Source organism: Mustela erminea, chromosome 5 (genome assembly GCF_009829155.1).
Source record: "Mustela erminea isolate mMusErm1 chromosome 5, mMusErm1.Pri, whole genome shotgun sequence".
Classification (NCBI taxonomy): domain Eukaryota; kingdom Metazoa; phylum Chordata; class Mammalia; order Carnivora; family Mustelidae; genus Mustela; species Mustela erminea.
Genome location: NC_045618.1, coordinates 25,141,916 through 25,162,107, shown reverse-complemented (window position 1 = coordinate 25,162,107; position 20,192 = coordinate 25,141,916). Strand labels below are relative to the sequence as shown.

At 38.4% G+C, this 20,192-nt stretch overlaps 1 pseudogene; it reads right to left on the bottom strand.

Moving 5' to 3' along the window:
- Positions 1–4,315: 4,315 nt before the first annotated feature.
- Positions 4,316–20,192, bottom strand: LOC116590061 (annotated as a pseudogene).

Here is a 20,192-nt window from a genome sequence, read left to right as displayed (position 1 = left end):
AGGGAGAGAAGGGAAGAGAGAAGAGAGAGAAGGAGGAAGGAGGAAGAACAGGAGGAAAAGAAAATAAGGCAAAAATTTAATAAAAATTTTACAAAAGAAAACAAAGTGTCTTTTTAAAATAACATCTGTTCAATCCTGGTCCTTGATAGATTTTTCTACGTTTTCACTTTTTTTTTTTACATATATTTTAATCTTTTTGTTCTTAAGATGTTCTGTACCATTTGTCTCTATATTGCTACAATCATTGTGGAAGTCATGGGCTCCCAGTTACAGGCTTGGTGAACCAGGGCAGAAGCCAAGGGCACAGTTTGGCACAGTGCTGAAAAGCAGGCATGGAGCGTAGGGCAGAGTGAGAGCCTTCACTCCACCACACAAACACAATGAATTTTGACAACCTGTGGTATTCTGAGGTGGCTTTTTGACCTCCAAGGACTTTTTTCCACACCCACATGCCAGCAGCATGTCTCACCAATTGAATGAAACCTGTGGAACGTTCTCATTCTAAGATGGCCATACCCACCCCAAATTTTGGAGAAGAAGAAAAAGTAGGGCACCAGGCAGGGGATCCCATTTTCTTAGCACCTCAGCTTTTATACGTGAAGGATTCTGATGGGTGTCAAAGCCTAACAACCTCTAAGAGCCTGATTCTCAGTGAAAGCAGATGGGCCCCTCCAGCCCGGAGCCTTGCCAGCTCCCACCCAGACTCAGGAGCTTCAACTGTGCTCTGCTTTCCCACTCAGAGCCACTTCACATGTGGCCTTCCAGACTGCCAGCTCTCACAGATGAAAAAGAAGCAATTTCTCCTCCTGCCCGTTCTTTCTCAATGAAGGTAATTGTTCCGATCCCCTGTATTTCTTTCATTCTAGTGTTATCAAGAGTTCATGTTCATGTTCTATCCTCTTTGGCCTTTCCAATCACTGAGCATGTAATGTTCTACCATTGTAATGCTACATTTGGCAGGAAGTATAAACAAAATTACAGACCATAAGCTACAAAAGATAAAATAAAAAATACTGGTAGACCAGTATCAGATGCTGAATACAGTCTGTACATTTAGAAACCCATGAATCTCAAATGCTGCCCTCTGAATCCCCATCATAAATTTTAGTCCTGCTCAGGAAATCTGCCGTAATTCACTTCCTCTAATTATATAGCCCAAGTAAAAAGAGAACTGTGACTTTGTTATAAACTCTCAGCATTAACAAAAAGCTTCCTGCAAAAGCCAAATCCCCATTTTTCTTTCAGATTTACATTGACATTTGCATCCTAATATTAAGTGGCTTATTTTCACCCTCATACCGTGAATAGTGGGGTCAACAAAATTCACACATTTCAGCCATTTGCCATTATAAGTAAATGATGGTCACTCAAAAATATATATCTTTGTAGAAATAAAAACAAACACTTGAGGTACAAAGCACTCCAGTTTATGTCTTAGAAAGGAATTCTGACTTTGGAGTCAACACTGACCGGAAGGAGAAAGTTACTCTCTGGTTCATGAGAAACTGATCTCTATTCCTCTTACCCTTATACCTTACCTATAGTTGAAGGAAAACACCTCCAGTGTCTTAAAGATGGCACCATTTATTCTACAGTTATATATTAGTCTTAAAGTGAATATCCCTAAGAGAGATTATAAGTCAGCAGATACTAAAACATTCATAATTAAGCTTTGTCAGAAGGAAGGAAACAGGAAAAAACATGGTACACAGAGTATCTGAGGTTAAGAAGGTAAAATGAAAGGTAGGCACTGATAAATGGTGTTTGGGATAATCAAGACAAGCATCACCTGTATGCCTCTAAACTAGTTCTTCTAAGACATCTACTCACAAGTACATACTTCAGATGGAGCTTGCCAAAGGTTGCTACAAAGAAGAGTCATGTGTACATTGGCTAGTTTACCTGAGCTTCATTAGCAAAACATCTCTGTAAGATCCAATTGAAGTAAAATAATTAATCTACCTTCGTGTATAGTACATATAGGTAGATAATGCATATATACTATTTCTAAAACACTTCTGTGGACATTATATAATTTTCTTTTGCAGATTTATAGAAATACTTGTTAATGCAAATAGTCTAAAGATCTCATTTATTTCAAAAGAAAATGTGTCTTTTATGGCCATTGTATGTATATAACAAGCACCCTCATTCACCATGTCCTTCTCTTGCTAATTCTCGAGATAATCAGGTCATAAGCTGCTCCTTAAGTCAACTGGGAGAAGAGGGAAAAGGGAAAGAGAAGAATGCATGAGAGTCTGTGGCTTCTGAAATTTCCAAGCAAGAGATGAATGATAGTTATGCTATGAATAGCTACACATAAATCTCAACATTTTTTAGTCCATTGCTTGCCCTGAATGAAAGAGCTCAGTAAAAACTTGATAGCACCATGGAGAGCTGTTGGCACATTCTATAATTAGCAGTAAATGGCTTCCCCAGGAAACCCCCTCTGTTATTGACCTTCATCCAGAAAATGTATCCTGGTTTTTTTTTTTTTTTCCTCTAACACTGCATATTAAAGGGAACATAAACCAACTCCATCTTTCCTCTTGCCGGCCAGCCCTTATGGTCCCCACATTAAAGGAAACCCATTGTTTTATCGAATATCCATCAGCTCGATGATCTTGTCTAATCAGATGTTTTAAGAATAAAATATTGGCTCTTCAAATAGCCATGTATCCAATGGGTTGTGTGGAACATCCATTACCAATGACCAAATGATTTGTTGTTTTTAATTAAATCCAGTAACAGTTATTGCCACTTTTGCACTAATCTTGAATGCTGCAGTGTTTTTAAAGATGATGAATCTAGTTTCAATAAAGCAATGTGCAAAGTTCCTTTCTTATTAAATTTAAATTAGTTGGAGAATTTAAATAAATCATCACTGAAAAGAAGAGTGAGCAAATATTATCAGCTCAATAAATCTATCCCTGTACACTGAAGAAGACAAGCTTATATTAACTGCTAGGCTGCATATGAAAGTTACAGAGAGTTACATCTACTGGAAGTACTTGGGGAAATAACTCATAAATGAAACACCAAGATATAAAGGGAACATTTCTTTTATATTTTATCTTTCAATGTTCTATTCCAGTCACACTGCTTCTGCTTCTCCCTCTGACCTCACTTATAACACTTCTAAACTCACCAGTATTGTCAATATGATCTACCATTTTTATGGCAAAGGTAAACCAGCATAAAGAAAAAAGAAAAAAAAAGAAGAAGTAAGATGACTAAAAGGATTTTTAACTGTATTTTTAAACCCTATTTACCATTATACAGTTCACTTACAGTTAAAAACTTAAAACTTAGATTTTAAATGGGAAAATAGCACAGTGTCTCTTAGTCATGTTGATTTACTGTCTTAATAGTTTTGTTAAACATTACATGTTGTCAGCTTTCTTAGACACATCCCTAACTATTCTAAAAGTCCACAATGTTACTTATTCTCCCCAAATACACACAAGGATAAAACACTAAGGAATTATGATTTATAACAAATTATACACACACACACACACACACACACATATATTTGCTCATTCAAATGATCAAAATATGTTTCTCATATATAGTTGGTCTTCATCCACAGTTCCTGGCTCACTGGGTTCCCAAAACCCAGGGTTTTTCCTAAGTATTGAAAGTGGTAAAATGTCTTTTGTTATCTTAATGACATGACTTTTAGACCCCACCTAGAAATAAGAGGCCATTTGCCAGGAAGACCAAGTTTTTGATTAGAGTGTTGGAGTTTTCAGTCCCACTGCCCATTACCCTCACTGAGGAGGGGAGAGAAAAGGGGTCTGGAATTTGAGTCAACCAATGGCCAATGACTTAGTCAATCATAACTATGTAATGAAGTTTCCATAAAAACCCAAGAGGATAGGTTTTTGTCTTTTTTTTTTTTTTTTTTTTGGAGTTCTTCCACATTTGGGGAACAAGAATGCTTCCATGTGCCACAAATCTAGGCCCCAACCTCCACAAGGACAGAAGTTCCTTTGTTCAAGACCTCACCCTCTATCTCTTCATCTGGCTATTGATTCATATTCTTTACCATATCAATTAATCAACTGGCAAAGGTAAGTGTTTCCCTGAGTTCTGTGAGCCATTCTAGCAAACTAATTCAACCAAAGGAGGAGGTTGTTGGAACCTCCAATCTTAACTGGTCAGTCAAAAAGCACAGGTAACTGTCTAGGACTTTTGACTAGTATCTGAAGAGGGAGGTGGAGGGACAGTCTTGTAGGACTGAGCCTTTTTAATCTATAGAATCCAAGGCTTTCTCTTGGCAGATAGTATCAGAATTGAGTTGAATTCTCAGTCACCCCTTTGGATGTCCAAGAACTGCTCGATTCCCCATATTTTCAACACTGAAATTGGAACAGGAACCCTACAAGAAACACAATGCTGATTACCTTCAGCATTTACGACTTTCATCACAGAGGTAAGTATATCCCATACTCCAATATTCTATTGAATGTTATAATTGTAAGAGCATTAGAAATGATACAACCCCATTCCTTAATTTAGATGTGAGGAAACTGAAATTTGGAGCAGTCAGATCCAATTTGTCAGATCATGGAACCGTCAGTGATCGCCCTAAGAATAGATTCTGTATCTCTTATGTTGCAAGCCAAAATTCTTTCCATTATATCAGTTTATCTGTTTGCTAAAGGAAGTTTACTGAAAGAAACTAAAAGTGAACAGAGTGTTTGTGGGCCCTTTTCCTCAACGATAGACCACAAAAGTTAAAATTGGAAGTAGACAAGACCATTTAACTCATGCTCCAACTAAAATCCATTGTTCTTATTTGTTATTAAAGCACTGACTTTTACACTGATGTTTTACACTGACTGGAACATTCCAACAACCAGACCAGAAAAGCTGTAACAGCAATAGAATGCCTAAAAGACTTTATCCTTCACACTCCCTTCCCCGACCATGATCTCATGTTGAACATCCAGACCCCCACTGGTGACATGTGTTCTCTCCTTGCTCTTTTGCATATACCCCCCTGGACTTCTCCCTCTAATACTCTAGCTGTCCATCTTGCAGCCAGAGAAGTTAGTTGTTAAGGCTTGGGCCTGAAACCTTCCCTGGCTGCTGGCACCCAGTGTGAATTTCTCCCTTCTCTTTTCCCAACCCTTATCTCTTGAGTTATTGGCTTCTCTTGTGATGAGTTTACTCAAGTTTGTTCTGCAACAGTGTTGGCAAACCCAGCCAGGAGCTATGCTTTCAATTTGTCTAGGCCCCTTGGGATTCCCTGGGATGGAGCAGTTGGCTCAGCAGCACACCAGGGCTTACCCGTTTGTTTCCTAGTTAGTGGCTATGACAGATAGGTCACAAGAGGATACACCAGGTTCTTCCGAGCTTTTTATATCCCGAGTGCATTTGTGAGTAAGAAAAGGAAGAGCCAGAGGTCCAGAGTCTGACTGTGGTAAGCTGAGATGAGAAAGAAACCTGCTTCAAGATTCAACTCTAAGATTTACTATCTATCTGTGTGGTGCAGGACAAATCATTTGCCCTCATTGGGCTTCAATTTCTTCATTTAAAGAAGTTTGGGTTATCTGATGAGTTGTTTCCTTACAGTGATGAGCATTTGATAAGTAACTGAATAGACATGTTAATTTCAGGGCATACAAATAACAATCATATTGTTATAGTGCCATGCTTTCCAATTCCTGGATTAGTCAAAATCTAAAATAAAGAGGTTTAAATGTCAAAGTTGTTCATTGGAAGTATCCCATACATAAAAAACATTGGATTTTTTTGTTAAGTGTTGTTTTGTTTTGTACTGGTCACATCTTTTTCTGTTCATGCATGATAGTAATTGTGCCCACTTAAATAATTAATAATCAGTTGACAAATACGGCATTGTAGTGAAGAGATAACCAAGTAACTGCCCATGACAGAATATCTCCCACTGTAAACAATTATAAAAATAGACAAAATATGTGAAGCTGCTGTTTTGGGGCACTGAAAAGCAGCCAGCACAGGGCTGTGATCCTGAAGAGTAGGAAAATCCACATGGTGAACTTAATCTCAACTTTCTGCCTGGAAGCACTTACCAAATTTCAAAGAGAAGAGAGCCCAAAGAGAAAAGTTCTGAGCCACTACAGAGGATGGAATTTGCAGACAGGATATAGGGGCAAAGGGACGTCACAGAGAGAAAGCTCTATATATCTGCATGAAGACTCCCTTGCATTTTTGGCCAAATTTTAAGCTACTCATGCATATAATAAGATTCCATAAAGCCTCTCAAAGAACAGCTGCTAGGGGTTGTGAGCTGAGTGGAGATTTCAAAATTCCAAATATCCAGAGCAGTGAGACTCTGCTACACATACCATACATTCCATTGAGATTCCATAAAGTTTACCAAGGGATAGTGGCCAATATGGTATAGCGTTATTCTAACCTAATGGTTCTCAACTTTATTAGTTCTCAGTTTTATTCCCCAGGAGACATATAGCAATGTTGACAGATATTTTTGCTTGTCAAAACTATGAGGAGATTATTTGTATCTAGTGCATAAAGATTAAGGATGTTGTTAAGCATACTATAATACACAAAATATACCCCACCCTACCTTGGCAAAGAATAATCTAGTCTAAAATTCAATAGTGCCACTGATGAGAAACATGGATCTAACCCTGCTATTCTGGGCCTGCTTGTAAGTGATACCTACCCATTAAAGCTCGAAGCCAGTCCTTAATGACTGAAGCTTAACTGTTACTAAATTAACTCCCTATCAGAACAAAAGTCAATACCTTTAAAATAAATCCAAATAATTGATACCCATAATGGATTATACACAAAATCCAGCATATAATAAAAAATTCCTAGATATACGAGAAAGCAGGAAAATATAATCCAAAACCAGGAGTGTGGGAAAGTAGTCAATATAAATATACCCAGAGATGATATATAATGAGTTTTGCAAATAAAGATCTTCAAACACATGTTAAAAATATACTCAAGAATTTAGAGGGAAAGGTGGACAGAATAAGTAAACAGATGGGATATCTCAGCGGAGAAATAGAAAGTAAAAATTGGAAATTTATAAAACTGAAGTTGGAAACTATAGAACTGAAAAATTCAATGTCTGAAATGAAAATTAACCATCTGGGCTTAAAAGAAGATTGAACACCGCATAAGAAAATTTTAGTGAACTTGAAGACAACTTAATATAAGCTATTCTAACTAAAGCATGCAAAAAAAAAAAATACTGAATCAAAACAGTATGGTACTGATACAAAAATAGACACATAGATTGGTGGAACAGAATAGAGAGTCCAGAAATAAATTCACGCTTTTACGGTCAATTAATCTATGACAAAGTGTACAAGAATATACAATGGGGGGAAAAGTCTCTTCAACAAATGATGTTGGGATAATGAGATAGCTACATGCAAAAGAATGAAATTGACCACTTTCTTACATCATACACAAAAATAGTCTCAAAGTGGATTAAAGTCCTAAATGTGGTAACTGAAACCACAAAAATCTCAGAAAATAACACAAGTAGTAATTTCTCTGACATTGACCATAGCAACATTTTTCTAGATACATATCCTGAGGCAAAGGAAACAAAAACAAAAGTTAACTATTGAGACTACTTCAAAATAAAAAGGAAGGAAACCATCAACAGAACAAAAAGACAAGCTACTGAATGGGAGAACATATTTACAAATGATGTGTCCAATAAGGGATTAATATCCAAAATAGGTAAGTATCTTACATAACACCATACACACAAAAAAACAAATAATTCAACTAAACAGTAAGTGAAGAGCATGAATAGACATTTTTCCAAAGAAGACATACAGGGGCCAATGGGCACAAAAAAAAAAAAAAAAAAAGATGTTCAACATCACTAATCATCAGGGAAAGGCAAATCACAATCACAGTGAGATATCACCTCATACCTGTCAGAATCAAAAACAAAGAAATTCCAAATATTGTCAAGGATGTGGAGAAAAAGAAACATTTGTGCATTGTTGGTAGGAATGTAAATTGGTGCAGTCACTGCGGATAACAGTATGGAAGTTTCTCAAAGAATTAAAAATAGAACTAACATATGATCCAGTAATTTCACTACTTAGTATTGATCCAAAGGGAACAAAAACATGAATTTTAGAAGATACATGCACCCATGTATATTGAATCATTATTTGTAATAGCCAAGATATGGAAGCAACCTAAGGCCCCTGCATAGAGGAATAGATAAAGAAGATGTGAAATATTATTGTTGTGGAATATTAGTCAGCCATAAAAAAGAATGAAATCTTGCCATTTGCAACAACACGGATGGATTTACAGAGTAAATGCTAAGTGAAATAAGTGAAAGACAAATACCCTGATTCACTCATATGTGCAATTTAAGAAACAAAGAAATTAAAGATGCACCACCTGCAGAGGATGAACACTAAGAATTATCACTGACATCTCATCAGAAAAAAATATGACCCAGAAGACAATGTAATGATATCTTTATCGTGCTGACAGAAAGAACAGTCAAATTCTGGTTTGTTTGTATTTTTTAAAGGGGAGGAGACATTTTTGAACAAACAAAAGTGCAGTGAAGTTGTTGCTAACATCAAGAATTCTTTTTTTTTTAAATTTTTTATTTTTTATAAACATATATTTTGCTAACATCAAGAATTCTTAAACGGACTTATTTAAGATGAAGGGAAGTTATACCACACAGGAATTTAATTACAGGGGGAAAAAACGAAGCTTGCTGGAAAAGTGAAGTCTTATTATCCTCTTTTATCAGAAAACATCTTTCTGACAGGTCTCCCTGGTGCCTTCTCTTGACTTCACTTTGGTGATTGTGAAGTTTGAATTATCACCACAGATGAAGGGCACATCATACCAGGCTGTCAATTGTGATGCTGTATGTGACCAAGATGAATAGACAGCTAGAAGGGTACAGTAATACACCCAAAGTGGCTTTCAAAAGCAAACAGCCCACAAATCAATCCTCACCCCGGACCAAAATCCTTCATGTGTCCCAGAATCCTACATAATCTGGCCACAGCCAATGGCTCTAGCCTCAACTTGCCCCAGGCTCCTCTCATTCTTTGCTGTGGTATGCTGTGTTTCCTTCAATTTCTTGAACAACACATTGTTCTCTCCTAGTAGGTGTTCTATGCATATTCTGTGAAATAGTCTGTAATATTGTCCCACCCCCACCTGCCTTTGTCAAGCTAAATCATCCTCCTTCACAATCCAGCTAATTATACATTTCTCAGGGAAGCTGTCTCTGAGCTCCCTAATATGTTTGTCATGCACCTCTAAGTGAGGTCCATCTGCTACAGAGCAAAAACTATTTGTGCAGTTATTGAATTCATGTCTATTTCTGCGTGACTGTAAGTTCGATGAGGGCAGGGTCAAGTCTTTGATCCTCTCACTATTATAACCCAGAGCTTAGTGGATATCTGGTCTTGAGCAAATGTCTGTAAAATAAAAGATTATTGAATACCAGGAAAAAAGAGGTTTGGGGGATAACTGTTAAAAAATAGAACATGGGCCAATAATGGTGTCAGTTATGATAAGCTTCACATCAGCAAACCAAGACTTATACCTAACCTAACTACAGTTTCAGCTCCCCAGGAACGCCACTTTTAACCAGTCAACGTGGAATTACATGGTTAGCACTAGTGAAATAACCTGCTTAGTGGACCCCTTCCATTTCCCTTACGAGGGTGATCTTGCCTGAGACAATTCATTCTTCACCAATAATTTCTTTTTCCAACTACCTTTCTGCCTTTAAGAAACCTGCCACTGGTACAGCCCTTCAGAACTCCCTTCTATTGCTATATGGGATACTGCCCAATTCATGAATTGTGGAATAAAAGCCAATTAGATCTTTAAATTTTCTTAGTTGATTTTTTTGCTATTTAACACAGTCATACACCCTCTTCCTTTTAAGTGTGCTGGCATTTGAGGCATGGTGTCCAGCTTAGGAAAGGGGCTTCAGAATGCCAGACAGGGCTATCCTGGAGGAGATCAATCACTGAAGCCAGAGTCTATGCAGGAAGAATGAAGAATTGCTTCTGCAGAAATTCAAGGCGGAAACATAATCTTGGATTTAACAACAACAACAAAAATGTCCTCTTATTTTAAATACAACTTAACCAGAAATGGTAGGGAAAAGGAGACACATGCATACGTAAACATGCATACCTGACACTGCACTGAAAGTCACAGAAATAGCTGCAGAGTTGATGGCAACCAGCCAAGGATTTATATCACTCTTTTTCCCTTCTTTGGGGAAAACAATTTACATTGATAAAAATTTGAAAAAGATAATAATAAAAAAAAAGTTGGTTCCATTCAACTGCATCAACATCTTAATCTTCAAACTAAATCAAGGGGAAAAAAGTACCAAGAGACCACCCTGCTGTTCTCAGGAGCAAGCTGCATAATTTACATAGATGTCTGCTATGAAATTGGATAAGGCCACAAAGTGCCTTTTTGTCCTTTGAAGGTCAAAATACACATTTCTTTCTCCATATGTAGGAATAACCTATCACATTTGCTGGTAGCTATACTTCCAACACGTAAAAAATTTTCTCTATAAACAGACTCCTGGCATGAGTTGTTGAGTGCTTCTTTCATTTTTCATTTTCCAAGGTTCATACACCTCAAAAAAAAAAGTGATCACATGCATTTATAATGACTGACATCTCAGTTCAGTAAATTATATGCTAAGGTGAGAGAAACATGATTCTGCCTTTAAAAGTATCATTTGGCATATTTTATTCATCCTGCCTTTCATTTTTCTTTTTGAAGAGATCTTGCCTGAGAGTTTGGAATAAATAGGTCTTTGTTAAGATCATCTTCTATTCTCTATAACTGTTACAAAGTGTCCTATTCTGCTGGGTCTTATGACTCACCGGTAATTCCAGAGCTCACAAATGACAGAAGTCAAGTCTGACATAGGGCCTAATCCAGGTCTGCAGGCATATGCTTCTTTATTCTACAGAGGGATGCAAAGACCAGCCACACAGATGTGATCAAACATACACACACACATGCCCTAGGGTGCATATGCACACACATGCATGAGCACACACAGGCATACACATACACTTGCACATACACACATTCACCACACAGGCACATGGATTAAAGATACCTCAAGAGTGGATTTAGAATAAATGCTAGAATTTCCTTGAAGTAAAGGAGTTCTTTAAGAGAGGTAGGATCTAATCTTGATAAGAGCAGTTCAGATATGTTTTAACTAATGTAATGCAGTAAATAAGTAAACCTTAAAAGTTCCACTTCACTCTATGATTGCATGCTATCTCTGAGGTTGAAATACCAGCCAATTAGGGTGCCAGATAAAATATAGGACACTCAGCTAAATATGAAGTATTTGGGATATACTTAGACCAAAACATTATTTATCACTTATCTGAAATTCAAATGTAGCAGGTGTCATATTTTTATGACAATATAAACTTTTAAGGTTTACTTATTCACTATAGTCAATGAACAGACCTGCAAGAAAGCTCTTAACACAGGCCCAAATTCACCTTGATCCTTGTCATCCTGAGCTTTTACTTGAACTGGTTGCGGTGGGCTCAGCCACAAGCTTTCCTCAAAACTGGGAAGTGAGGAGAATCCCAGGACAGGGAGCAACAACCACATAGTTCAGGACCGCTTGGCCACAATGGTTGTGGCTGTCTATGCCGCTGAGGGCTGAGTTCATGTTACTCAGCAAGCTAATCCATGAGGGGTATGGAGATACTACCATTCATTGTAGATCTGGACACCTGCTTGTTCCATGCTCGCTGTTCCTCCATAAACCTGTGTGCCTTACCACACCTGCGGGTGAAGTGTGCATTGAATGGCTTTCAGCAGGAGTCCCCACAACCAAATCCTAAATCTCTCCTCCTCACTTATTTCTTCTCAGTGAAGATTCACCACTGAAAAACTCCGGACTAATCTCATGGTTTTTGTTCACAACCTCTTGAATATTCTTATTTAAATTCACCCGTATTGCTTGTGATTGTAAGAGAGATAGCCATTATCCAGCATTTACAATCAAAGAAGCCAAGGCTGTGTCATGAATATATACCATGCTTTCCAGGACCCCCTGTGGAAGACATGGAAGACATGACCTCCTGTGCACCGGAGATGTGATCTAGCCAGAGAGCAGAACATTTATACGTTAAACACATTTGTAGGTACACGCACAACAGACCAAATGCAATTGTAAAATAGTTTGACCCATGAGCCCTTTGGACAAACAGAAATAACCCATGCCCTCCTTTGATTTATCTAGGACATCTAAATGAATACTATGACTGAAAACAAATGAAAGCAATGTTAAGCTGAAATATGATTTTTCAAACAACATATTCTCCTCTCCATATTTCCCCTCTACTCTGTTTAGAATCACAGAGGATGTTTTTCCTCTTTTGTAATATGTGTACACAACTACAGAGTTAGCATTTGGCATTTGCTCAGATGAATCCTGGCTTTAAGGAATACGTCCACAGAAATGATTCTACAATTGTCATTCTTGCTTTGGTTTCTCAATATGTTCTCACAAACAGTATCTTGAAAGTGGGAATCACTGGTTATGGAGCAGATTTAAAATCCTACACCTGTATGTTAGATGCCCCATTATTCCCATTGCAGACCTATGAATTTGGAAGGATAATGTAGGTCAGGACCAGTAGAAGTGAAAAGTCCCTTAAATAAAAGGCCCTTAAATAAAAGGCCCTTAAATAAACCCAAGGATGGGGACAGGGGTGCCTGGAAGTGCATTAACAGTCTCATCTTGCTAAGGATATGAAGACTACACACCAGATTACCTTTTTCTCTAAATAATGGCTTTATTGAGATATAATTCACATACCATAAAGTTTGTAATCAAGGGATGCCTGGCTGTCTCCGTCCATAGAACATAGAGCTCTTGATCTCAGGGTTATAATTTCAAGCCCCACGTTGGGCAAGGAGCCTACTTTTAAAAAATTAATTAATTAAAAATAAATAAACAAAGCATACAATCCAATGGTTTTTATTATATTTACAGAGATGTGTAACCACCACTATCTAATCCCAGAACATTTTCATTGGTGCATAAAGAAATACCATACACACTTACAATCACTCTCCCTACCCACATCTCCCCAAGCCCTTCTCAACCACTAATATACTTTTTGTCTGCATATATTTGCCTATTCTAAACATTTAATATAAATGGAATCATATAAAATATGGTCCATCATGACTGGTTATTTCATTATGCTCAGTATGTTCATTATTTCTGGTTAATGTTTTGAAGTTCAGCATATTGTAACATGTATCAGTATTTCATTTCTTTCTAAGGCTGAATTAATAATCCATCATATGGACAGACCACATTTTGTTTATTCTTCCGTCTCTTCATGGACTTCAGGTTGTTTCCACTTTTGGGACATTATGAATAATGCTTCCCTGAATATTTGTATGCACATTTTTATGTGGACACATGTATTCAAATCTTAGTCAATTACCTTTAAGTGTAATTGCTGGGTCATGTGGAAACTCTATTTATCACTTTTAGGAACTCCCAAACCGTTTTCTAAACAGCTAAACATTCCCTCTGGCAATGTATGGGAGCTCTCATTACTTCTTAATGTTGACAGAAAAATATTCATAAACATGTTTGTTAAAGGGCTAATGGTAAAGCTAGACAAACTAGAAACAGGATAAATGAGTTCCAAATCATAATTTAAAGTGAATAAAGAATAATCTAACAATTAAAGGTCTTCTGAAAAGAAAATATACAAGGGGTGCCTGGCTGGCTCAATTGACAGAGCATGCAACTCTTGATTTCATGATTGTGAGTTTAAGCCCCATATTGGATATACAGATTATTTAAAAACAAATACTTTTTTAAAAAAGCAGAAAATACATGAATTGCTAAATTCTTGCATATTTTCAAGGTTCAGTGAACTGTACCATGATGGCCATGAGTTCAGAACATCGTATATTCCCCATTCCAGAGACAGGACCTTATTTCCACTACCTTGCCACTCATGAGATGTGGACACATCACATGTTTGACCACAAAAGTGTGAGCAGAAGTTATGTGTGTCATTGCCAGGCAGAAGATTTAAGGACTAAGATTTACCATGGACTCTTGCACCCTGCCACAGAAACCATCCACACTCCAGATGGCACATTCCTGTTGGTCTGGAGAAAGAAGTGACAATATAGAGACTCGACCACTTATAGACATGTCCCATGAAGAAAAAGAAAAGAAAAATCTGCTTCTTTAAACCATGACTTTCTGGAGTTATTACCATAGCAAAACCTAATCTACCATACAAAATATTAGTATCAGAATTGGGGACATCATGAAGAATTTATAATATGTGGTATAGACTTAGGTGTCAGGCAGCATGCTCATGAGAAAATTATTATTGGAGGCCAAAAAGGTCACAAACTACATAATACAGTAGCAAAATATCTTATAAAACCATTGTTTGCCATAACTCAGAAGTCAGATCATATGCTTAATGAACTTATAATTCAAATGGAAGAGGTTAGAAAATGGAACTAGTCTATGATAGTTGTTACAGGTTGCAGTTAGTACATTTTTACGAGAAAAAAAAAAAAGCAACTCAGAAAGGAATTGGCCAATTTTCAAGTAGGAGTAAAAGGAAATAGAATCTAAAAAGTCATGGATCTGCAGAGTTGGAAAAAAGGAACTTTTTCTCAATTCCAAATGGTAGAAGATAAAGCTGTGGTGGCCTCTGATGAGCTCTACCACTGAGTTCAGGAAGCCTTCAAAGACAAGGTGACTTCCAAGCCTCATTTTGAAATATAATCAGTAATATATCAAGTTATAAAAGCAGTGAAAACTGCTCCAGACAGAAAGGACCAATGGACAAAAGAAAATATTTGTGAAGCAACTTGGGGGAAAATATTTGTGAAGCAACTATTATGAAGCAACTTTGGGGAAATACAAATAGTATTGCACCACAAGTTTCCAAACTCTCCAAAGCAGAGGATACCTTTCTTCAAGCTTAAAATCTAGCTTGATTCTAAAGTGAAAGGAGACTTCTTCCAGTCTCTGTGGATCGCATTTTGAAAATCACTTGAGTAAGTAGTCAGCCTTCAGGGTCCATGTTATCCCGCAATACCAAACCAAGGGAATACAGAATCAGATAGAAGAGTTAGAAGGAAGCCCCTATAGATAAACTGACCAAGCAAGAGGCTCTTTCAACAGTCAAAGCATGAAAGAATGAGGTCCTAAAATTTATGATGGCTCTGAGGATAGCTTGGAAACAATGTATTTCAGAGACATTGAGGAGTGAGAGTAAATAGACTGGACCACTGATTACATGGAATTTGGGAAAAGGATAGAGAGAGGAGAGGATCAAGAATAAGTTCCAGATTTCCAACTTGGGGGGCAGGAAGAGTACAGGCACTAGCAACCCAGAAAGAGAACACAAGGGGCCCCTGGATGGCTCAACTGATAGAGCATGACCCTTGATCTTAGGGTTGTGAGTTCAAAACCCACACTGGTACGGAAATTACCTAAAAATAATTTTTTTCTTTTTTCTTCCTTTCTTTTTTTTAATTACTGTTTATTTTTCTATCAACCTTATTTCTATTTTGTTTGCTTTTGTGCAAGAGCTGCTAAGACCATTCAATGATTTATCTACCCATTCAGTGGCCTAAGCAGTGGGAGCTGCAGACCAGTCTTCAATGGCCAGCTGAGCTCTCTAGTCTTCAGTAGAGAACTGCTAAATAGGCACGGGGTGGGGGGGCACCTGAACACCTTCAGACCATTCTGTGAATTCAGGTTGAGTAGCGGTAAACTTGGGAGCTGGAGTAGTCCATTCATCCTGAAATTCCTCCTTGTTCACAACCTTTTAAGCAGCAGCCTGCTCTTCCTTTTCAATCTCCTCAGGATCTCTGTAGAAGTAGAGAACAGGCACGACCTCCCCTGGATGTTCATGGGAAATAGTATCATGCATGCACAGAACTTCCCTGGCCAGCATCCACCACCTCGGACCTGCTGAGTGAGCTCCCTTGTTATTGCAAGGGATGGCGACGTCCGCATAGCGCAGAGGAGAGTCTGTGTTACACAGAAAAATGGTAGGCAGGTTAACATAAGAAGCCTCTGTAAGAGGCTGGTGGTCAGCCCTGGGATCAGCAACCACCAGAAGTCTGGGCTCCCAGAAGGCTGCTTGGATCTGGTTCGTGAAGTTTCCAGGAGTGAAGAGGCCAGCAATAGGAGTGGCTCCAGTAACAGCAGCAAACTTTAGCTCAGTTTGCTGGCCAGTATTCCTGGATGATATGACACTGACATCAGCTGGGTTTACAAGGGCAATAATGACCCAAGCTGCCAGCAGAAGCTTCTCCCAGGTTCTCTTCAGATTTATGATGTAGATACCATCACTTTTGCATTTGTAGATACACTGTTCCATTTGGAAGTCAAGGTTAGGGCCACCTAAGTGGGTTCCTGCTGCAAGAAATTTGAGGATATCCTCCTTCATTTGCAGAACATCAAGGGCTCCAGACACTATGAAAGTTTCCCTTTAAGTTATGATGGGAACACAAAACAACATTGTATTGACCCCTCCCTGGGTAGTGTGGAAAGAAAAATAGAATCTTAAACAAACAAACAACAACAACAACAAAAAGGATAGGATGCTTGGGTGGCTCAGTCAGTTAAGCATCTGCCTTCAGCTCAGGTCATGATCCCAGGGTCCTGGGATGGAGTCCACATTGGGTTCCCTGCTCAGTGGGAGCCTGCTTCTCCCTCTCTTTGGCTCCTGTCCCCTGCTCATGCTCTCTTTCACTATCTCTCTTTCAAATAAGTAATCTTAAAATTTGTTAACTAATTTTTTTTTAAAGATAAGAATACAAGATAAACAAAGATGGCAATCAGCAGCAAAGGGCTTGAGTTTATTTGCAAACATGCTGAGTTTGGAATATCTGCATGATAGCCAGTTTTAAGTGTCCAATGGAAATTTAACACACAAGGAAGTAGTTGGGAACTCTAGGAAATGCCAAATGTGGAACACTGCTTAAACGCCTAAAGAAAATATTAAGTACCACAATCCCATCCCCCACCTTGGGAAAAACAACATATCCCCACAACCACGAGCCAGCCCCATTCCTTTCTTTCTGCCCACAGAAGGGGACCCAGTGTGTTTGTATCCACAGTGGGCCAATGTTTAACTCAAGCAGCAGAAGACAGTCTGTCATCTTCTGTGAAAGAGAGAGGGAAGTTGTTTTCATTATTTCTCCCTTTATTCCTGCCTCAGATATCCTTCTATTCAGTAAGTAAATCAGCAGTAAGTAAACCAAGGTTGTGTTTGCTCCTGTTAGACAGAGCTCTATCTCAAGGATGGTTAGATACCAATTGTGAAGAAATCAGAAGGCGAGGCAGGGTGTTTGATGATTTCAAGCTTATAATTGAGATAGACCCCACAGTTACTCCTCTGAGTCAAACAGCATGATGTTTGAACAAATATCCTTAAACAATTTCATTCAAATTACCAGTTGCTGAGAAAATAAAACTATAACTCCTAATTTTTATTGGTCCAAGGGAGAATCATTAAATGATTATAGAATGGTGTGCTTCTATGGGGTCAGGTTTCCTGGGAAACGGGCTCTGAGAACGTGTGCAGGATTTTCAATGCAAGTGTTCTTAGGAGCCTGTGAAAGGGAGGGACTCTAGAAGGGGCAGAGGGAGCAAGTGCACTGTAATGCCTCAGTACACTCCACCTCTAAGGCAAGAAACCTGGGATTTTTTAGCCACCTATGGACCAGTCCCTGGGTGCAAGTAGCCCCCAGGAAGCAGGTATGACTTAGACATGTCAATTTCCCAGCAGCTGTTCACCTGAAGAAATGGTCATGGTGTCTTTGGGGAAAAAGAGTGCATGTCATTACCATATACCCTTGCCATGGTGTCACAGGGTCCTTTCTTGTGGGTACCCAGCTTCTCTTCGAGCCAGTGGGGTTCAGATTCAAATTTCTGGAAACACTAGCTAAAATGTATAGCTGAAGATAAGTTTTTTTACTGAGTACTTTGCCTCTGAGAATAGATATACTATTTTTAAGAACATCGTGGTTTGTTTGTTTTGTTTTGTTTTCCAGAGCAATCTCAACATAGAGAATGAAAACTGATGACCTTACATTCAATACAAGAATTCTTTTTATATGTTCTAAGCCAAGAAAAAGAAATCTGTATATCACATGTGCATGCCTGCTAAAGTGTGAGTATGTGTGTGTACGTGCATGTGTGTTAATTTTGTCCTAATTAAAAATAAGGAGTGTTCCTTTATGGCACCCCTTTGTTGTTTTCTTTTAAGATTTTATTTATTTATTTGAGAATAAGATTTTATTTATTTATTTATTTGAGAAAGAACAAGCACAACAGAGGGAGAGGGAGAACCAGACTCCTGGCTGAGCAAGGAGCCAGATGGAGGACTCAGTCCCAGGATTCTGGGATCATAACCTGAGTCAAAGGCAAACAACCCACTGAGCCACCCAGGCACCCTTATAGTACTCCTGTTGAATTCCAGCTTATTTGTCACACTAAACAAACTTCATTCGCTTCTTGCTCACTTCTTTTCCCCCTTAATCATTCTGGACCCCAATTTCTATTTGAGTCAACTGACACCCATGTATATGTGCACAATGTATCACTCAGCAGACATGACTTTTTCCAAGATAGACACCCTTAATATTTGCCAGTGTTCTCCATAGGATGTACAACAATAATGCAAGGAAAGCCAGAATTGTAAATGATGAATTACAAATGCGATTTAAATTACGTAATAGGATTACCACATTAAATGCAAGAGTCCCAGTTACAATTGAATTTCAGAACAACTATGTAACTATAGTTTATATATGTATTAGTGTAAGTATGTCCTGTGCAATATTGAGACATACACTAAAAATTATTTGTTATTAATATAAATTCAAATTTACTGGATACCTTGTATATGTTTGTTTGTTTTGCTAACTCCGACAAGCCTACTATACACAATTAGTAGACATTACTCCTCCACATTTCTTAATTTTACTTCTGCCCTTCCATCTTATCTATCATTGAAATCCACATTGCCTTTCCTCCTTGCAGAGAAGCATTAGGATCATGGAAAATGCTGAAGATAACAGACAAGCGGGCACATCTCTCCCGTTTACATCACGGAAAAAGTTGGAACCAAACTGCCTTCTCATCTTAAAAACACACTCAAGTTTGTTCAGAAGTTTAAACATTCTTGGCAGAATTTTTCAAACTATCACACACCGATATACAAAACCAGGTTTTTTTATGATCCACTTTATGGCACACCCTAAAAAGAATCATCCCAAAGCTATGCCTTTTTATAATTCACAGTTTTTGCTACATTTTCAAAAATGCTAGGACTTAAACAATAACTGTTGATGACTGCTTTCACGTCTTTGGGTCAACTGGTCACTTCTGGCGTCTGTGCCAGACTCCGTCAAGCTTGGCTATGCTTCCCTGGGCAGCTGCTAACATCAGGCTGCTTGGTGTGGAAGTGGTTGCGCCAGGGAGTGTCACTTTTCCAGAAGCAGGTAGGCCATTGGCAGAGTGCAGGTGATGGAGACCTCTGCCTCCCATTATCCATTAGACTAGCTCAGGCTTGGCAGGGATCCAAGAGAGAAGCAGGCAAGGCTCTGTGAGGCCTTAGGGTCAAAACTAACACGCCTTTACTTTCACGGCATTCTGCTAGCCAACACATGTAAAAAGCCAAACCAGATTCACAGAGGGGGAAATGGAGTCCATTTCCTTTCAGGAGGGCCTGCAAAGGACATGGATACTGAAAGTGCGAGAGAACTGGATTTATTTTTCTAATCAATCTGCCCATCTTTAAATACATTATTTGAGGGCATCTGGGTGGCTCAGTTGGTAAAGCGTCTGATTTTGGCTGAGCTCATGATCCCAGGGTCCTAGGATCGAGCCCTACAATGGGCTCCCCTCTTAGCACGGGGGTCTGCTTCTCCCTCTCCCTCTGCCCCTACATATGCACGCTCCCTCTCTCTCTCTAAAATAAATAAATAAAATCTAAAAAATAAATAATAAAACTAACTAAATACATTACTTAATGTGCAGACATTTTGTGAGGTAGCAAAAACTTGCTTAGGGAAAAAAGCCATGGGTTGACTTACCTGGTACCTGGTCCAGAATATCTACCTGTCAT